Consider the following 7,062-nt stretch of genomic DNA (forward strand, 5'->3'; position numbering starts at 1 on the left):
TCTACCAGCCAGACACAGTGGCTCACGCCTGTAATCCCAGCACTTTGGGAGGCCGAGGCAGGTGGATCACCTGAGGTCAGGAGTTTGAGACCAGCTGACCAACATGGTGAAACCCCCATCTCTATACAAAATTAGCCGGCCGTGGTGGTGCACACCTATAGTCCCAGCTACTGGGGAGACTGAGGCAGGAGAATCCCTTGAATCCGGCAGGTGGAGGTTGCAGTGAGCCGAGATTGTGCCACTGCACTCCAGCCTGGGCAACAAGAGTGAAGTTCTGTCTCAAACAAACAAACAAACAAAAGAAATAAAATCCTACCCTCCCAGAAATCTCTCATTACCATAGAAATCACCAGATGTTTACCAGGATGCTGCGCTGTGGTCACCTAGGGGCTGAATACACTGTTTCCTACCTACTCCTTCAGCCTCTGGGAATCCACAGGCCAATTCAATGACACATGCTCAGAGGAGTCAATAATACAATTGCAGTTAGAGCTGTATTCACAATACATTTCTCAGAGAGAAAGCCTCCATTCATTTCTACTCATTTTTTACTGAGAATTTTCACTTTATACTTCTATGAGAGAGACATTAGTATGCACGTTGGCTTGTGGTAAGGCATATTTAACTGTATATTTAATAAAGGTTCCAAATGTGTTTCGTGATTATTAAACACATGTGCTCAGCAGCATTGCTGCTCTCTTAAATTTCAGTTCCTTGTTTCAACTGACTGCTCACTCTGCTATTTGAGAGACAATCTCCAACTTCTTCTTTTTTTTTTTTTCTAAGACGGAGTCTCACTCTGTCTCCCAGGCTAGAGTGCAGTGGCGCGATCTCTGCTCACTGAAAGCTCTGCCTCCCAGGTTCACGCCATTCTCCCGTCTCAGCCTCCCAAGTAGCTGGGACTACAGGCACCCGCCACCATGCCTGGTTGATTTTGTTTTTGTAGTTTTAGTAGAGACGGGGTTTCACCGTGTTAGCCAGGATGGTCTTGATCTCCTGACCTTGTGATCCTCCCGCCTTGGCCTCCCAAAGTGCTGGGATTACAAGTGTGAGCCACAGCGCCCAGCCAACTATTAACCCAAACTCTGCATAAATCAACTCAGTATCTTCCCCAGACAAAACAGCACTTCCTCTGGATTCCCCGTTTCTGTCCCCATTTCTTTAAATAAATCCTTTTTCTAGGGTCTCAGAATTGCATTATATTTCATTTACTGCTAAAATATTTTCACAGTGTAATAGGTTTGATTTTACAAGACTATCCTAGACAACTGTTCCCCTTTTGGCATCATGCCTGCAACCTTGCAAGTGTCAATGGTGGAACTGGGCTTCCTGGCTTCGGGAGTTCAGTCCAAGTGGTTAGCCTTATATAAGTGATTGAAAGTAAAGTAAGGGTAATTGAAAGTAACAATTTATTACCAAAGTCAGCCTTGTGTGTATATATTAGTTAATTAGTCACACTAAACTATGAGTTAAAAAGTAGCAAATCAGGGCAAAATGCAGATAAAGAAAAAAATCTAAGTAAGGGTAGAGATCATTTTTTAACTGATAAATGATAACAATGATGTAAAACTGAATTTCAGTAATTATCAATTACTGATTCACCTATGATCTTCCTCAAGTGGACCAAACAGAAAACACATTTACTTCAACAAGTAGCAATTGATGTGGTTACTAAACCCTGGTCTGTGGACCACCTGTATCAGAATCATTGGCGATCTTCTTATTTTAGTTTACTTGATTTTGTTTTGTCCTATATTATTTAAAAAATTACTTAGTTATGAATAACCAGAACATGTGCAAGTTACTGAAGAATGATCAGAGATGCAAAGTTGCTGACTTTAAGGGTAGAGAAAGGGATCGTGATCCAAAACTCAGTGAACTATATTGAGAGTAAACATTGAAAAAGAGTTTGAGAAGAATATTGTATCTTTTCTATGCCAATAAATGTTCATAAAGTTTCAAGTAATATAAGGATGAAAAATTGAGATTATGTTTTCTTTAACTTGAATTTTTGTAGAAGTATTGGAAATACTGACATCTGTTGCACTAAAGAAAGTAATGTTTATGAACTATACTTACATTTTTGTTATCTCTTTCTAATTAAAACAATCATCTTTCTCTCTCTTTTTTTTTTTGAGACGGAGTTTCACTCTTATTGCCCAGGCAGGAGTGCAATGGCGTGATCTCAGCTCACCACAACTTCTGCCTACTGGGTTCAAGCGATTCTCAACCCTTAGCCTCCCAAGTAGCTGGGATTACAAGCATGTGCCACCATGCCTGGCTAAGTTTTGTATTTTTAGTGGGGATGGAGTTTCACCATGTTGGTCAGGCTGGTCTTGAACTCCTGACCTCAGGTGATCCACCCATCTCAGCCTCTCAAAGTGCTGGGATTATGGGCGCAAGCCACCACGCCTGGCCAATAATTAATCTTTCAAGAAAAAAATCATATTTGGGAATGCTTTCTATTGTGTGATGATGTTAAAGGAAAGATGCCAATTCTACCATTTCAACATTTCATGGGGGAAGAAATAGTTCAAAATCACTACAATAATATCCATGTGAAATTATCTTCATTAAGCCATAGTAAATAAATAACTAAATAAATAATAAAAAGAAAATGAAAAAATAAGATACGAGAAACAGAATATTCTCTTTAATAAAACAACAAAAGATTTTAAAAGAATGCTCTGAGAAGACAATTCCATATATTTTTAAATCTATGGAGACATTGCCCTAGTCAATTTCCTTTGGAAAAGGAGGGAAGCTTAAAAACTTCAATATTATGGGAAAGTTCAATATTACATCAGCACCGTATCCTGACAAGGCCAGTCTAAAAAAGTATCTTGCTTGTTCTCTAACTTCTGTTACCATGAGCATGTATTTAGTATTGCAAAATACACATAAAATGACCACAGAAGCAAGCAAGAGTGCTAAGAAATTATTTTTTCTGCCCTACAATGTCAAAATTAAAAATTCAACTTCTAAAATTTTATTTTATTTCATTTATTTTTTTGAGAAGGGGTCACACTGTCACTCAGGCTGGAGCACAATGGTGAGATCATGGCTCACTGCAGCCTCAACTTCCCAGGCTCGTGATCTTCCCATCTCAGCCTCTGGAGTAGCTAAGACTGCAGGTGCACATCACCATGCCCAGCTAATTTTTATACTTTTTGTAGGACAGGATCTTGCCATGTTGTCCAGGCTGATCTCAAACTCCTGGGCTCAAGCAATCCACCTGCCTTGGCCTCCCACAGTGCTGGAATTACAGGCATTAGCCAGTGTGTCCAGCCTTAAAATTTTAAATAACTAAATTGAAACAATTTTTAATGACAAATTCGGATTTATTCTTGTATGCCAGAATTTCAGTCTATGACAATCCAGCTCTGACCATGAGTTCCAATGAATATTGGTTGTAATATTCTACCTGTTGGAATTTAGCCAAAATGTGTGTTTCATATGCTTTTAATGCTTAGCCAGGCTTGGAAACCACTCATTTACTGAATATTTACATGTGCCAAATCCTGGGTAATCTGGCAATAGAAAGAAAAACATCTGCACAAAGTTACCCAAGACAATTTATTAACTCCATTACCTGGCCTAGAGCTTGTTTTTGATATTGACTCACCCTTTCCTGCAAGGGCAAGGCAGTTTTGTAATTGTAAACATTTAAACCAGTTTATTTTTTGAAGATGAGTACTAAGAATGAGGAGGATGTTTAGCACAATTGCATATTAAAATGTTAGGAAGCAGTGAAATATAAACATAGGAATAGATAGAGTCCAGAAATTGATCAATTATATGAATTAAATGTATGATAAAGGCAGAATTTCAAATCCATAGGAGAAATATGGATTACTATTCTAAAACACTTTGAATAGCTAGTCATCGAAGGGAAAACAAAAACAAACCTGAATTTCAATCTTACTCCATGCACACTCAAATAAAATCCATATATGTTACAACTTTAAATGTAAAAAATAAAATTACAACATGACTATAAGTTTTATAGTTTGTGAAAATTCAGCAAGCTATACATTTAAGACATGTATACTTGTGTGATTATACATTATTTATCAGTAAAGAATTTTAATTTTGATAAAATGATAGGTAATGTTTTTAATTTTGGAGGAGAAAAGGCCTTTCAACTGTAATGAAAACTCAAAAACAAAACAAAACAAAACAAAACACAGAAAGATTGGCGAGTTTAAACTACATGCAAGTTTAAACTTTCTAAATGACATAAAAACACCATAACACATTAAAAAGAAAAAAATCAAATTGGGAAAAAAATACTTTTGATGGACTATATCAGTCAGGGTCTAACCAGGAAATGAGAGATCACTCTAAACACCTGAAACAAAGATAATCTAATAAAGGAATTGTTTTTAGAGGTGATGGAAGAGAAAATAAGTAAAAAAGGGGTTGATAAGCCCTTTAGAAGTTATCAACAGCAGGTAGCCTCTTTGCCCCTAAACTGGAAGGCAAAAAGGAGGATGTAGTGTTCCCAGTGCCCACGGTCCTGCTGGAGCCAAAACCACACAGCCCTCTCTGACGGGAGCAGAAGCCACAAGGAATATGCAGTGGATGTTAGAGATGCCGCTTGAAGTAGAGGATGGGGTGGAGTGCAAATATCCTGGCTCTTCCCTCCCCCTTGACCTCTGTATTAGTTTCTTAATTGCTGCTATAACAAATTACTACATACTAGCTGACTTGGAGCAACACAAATTTATGTTTTTACAGTTCTAGAGATCAGAAATCTGAAATGGCTCTCACTGGGCTAAAAACAAGATGTCAGAACTGCATTTCTTTCCAAGGCTCTAGGGAAGAATCTGTTTTCCTTGGTTTTTCCAGTGTCTTGGGGCTACCTTTCCTAGCTCCTCTTTCCTCTATTTTCAAAGGCAGTAACGGCCAGTCAAATCCTTCTCATGCTATCACATTTTTAAGGTCCCATGTAGGGTAATCTCATTTTAAGGTCAGCTGATTTGCAAACATAATTCCATCTGCAACTCAATTCTCTTTTGCCATGTAATATGATGTGTTCACAGGTTTCAGGATTGGGAAGCAGGCATATTTGAAGAAGCTGTTCTTCTGCCTTCCATACCCTCCAGTCTCTCACCAGTGCTTCTCTCTGTCCAGATTCAACTGGAAACCGACTGACTGGGAGAGCAGTCTTCAAGGGCCAGTGCTCCACATCGCAACTCCCATCCCACACAAATCCAGGAGAAAGACAGGAATGGATCTAAGAGCAGATGGGTACCTGGAAAATTAACTAATATCCCTAGAACAAAGAGTTCTTAGAAATCAATGACAAAATTATAACAAAAAAGACAAATGAGCCAAGGATATGTGCTGGCAGGCTGGCAATTTTTAGGCAAATATATGAAAATAGTATACATATGTAAAGATTCTCAACCTCCTTAATCTAAATTGAAACAAGCTATATATTTTTTTGTATCCTATGGGCTACCCTTAAAAGGTTGTTAATATCCAGTTTTGATGACAGTATAGACTATTGAAAACAGTAACCGATGAAACATTTTTGGAAGGCAGTTTGGCAAAATATAATCAAAATGTAAATGTTTTTGCCTTTTGATTTAGTAATTCTACTTTTTTCTTTTTTTTTAAAGATATGGAGCAAGGCTCTGTCACCCAGGCTGGAGTGCTGTGGCACTATCCTAGTTTTAGGATTTGGATTCCTGGGCTCAAGCAATCCTCCCACCTCAGCCTCCCAAGTAGATGGAATTATAAGCCACAGGTCACTGATTCTGGCCTGACTTAGAAATTCCACTTTTACGAAAAAAATCTCACACCCACAAGTGAGAAAAAGTTTATATAAAGATGTTCATTGAGACAGTGTTTATGATACCAAAAAACAAACAATCTGGATGTAATTTGCATGTCCATTAATATAGGATTGGTTATGGTTTGGTGAAACAATAAAATGCACCTTTTGAAGGAATGACCTGATATGGAAATAGAATGCACTGTATGGAAATATGTCTATTGTTAGGTGGAAAAAATAAGTTGCAAGGCAGAATGCATAGAATAATTATAAACCATTTACATGTTAGGACATGAATGAAAGTGCTGGTGAATATAAATCAATCTGTTAGTAATGGTTGAATGGTAAACAGACTTGATAGCAATACTTTAAGCATACCCTTAAAATGACCCTGCATGGCAGACACACCTGAATGTGTGTTCTGATCTGGGGAATCCAGGAGGGGCAAGCTGAGAGATTCATTCAGTGTGCATAAGGAACATCTGAACCCCAGCCCATCCCATAGAACATGGGCCATACAGGGAATCAAGACCCCAAGTTTTGGGTTGAGTGAAGATTCCCAAGTGGAGGTTGTTAGGAGAAAAGTGCTAAGTAGCAATGCTATATAAACTGCATACTTTTTGCAAGCAATTACAGTTTTTCTACCCAGCCCACTGCCACTGGACTGTAGGTAAGGTGGTTCTCCTGCCCAGTCTGCTACCACTGGACTCTCTTCACTGTATTAAAGCCCCCAATAAGACCCCATATCTCATTTACCAGTTCTGGTTCTCTTCTACAGCCTCTTCAACCTGGTGCCATCCCCGTTGCATTTGACAGGGTGTTAGCACGAAAATGGACATTCTGAGATGTGGTATTCTTGGGACTTTGACTTTTTATTTTACATATTTTTGTATTGTTTGAATTTTGCATAACAAGCAATTTTTACATAAAATTTTATATCAGAAGAAGAGTATAAAATCGTGGACTGTGATTAATATATTTGTTTAAGAATTGGTCAAGCTTTTATTTGTACTGGGTAAATTTGGTTTAAATTTATCTCTACATAAAAAAATCAACTCTGAGTCATGGGTAAAACATTCTCCCCCTCAAGACGAATGAACAAATGAATGAATGAATTAGTAAATAAGAGAGATTTTTCTCTCAGCCCTCTTGTTGACTTATGAATTTCTCTTACTAAATATGTTTAAATTAGAGAGTTCCCCTTTTTTCAGGGTTCTCTGCCAAAAAGAAACTTTGTCCCCTTGTACTTTCAATTCCTGTCTCTACTAAGTATCCTGAAG

This window comes from Trachypithecus francoisi, unplaced genomic scaffold (genome assembly GCF_009764315.1).
Source record: "Trachypithecus francoisi isolate TF-2019V2 unplaced genomic scaffold, Tfra_2.0 Lachesis_group10, whole genome shotgun sequence".
NCBI lineage: Eukaryota > Metazoa > Chordata > Mammalia > Primates > Cercopithecidae > Trachypithecus > Trachypithecus francoisi.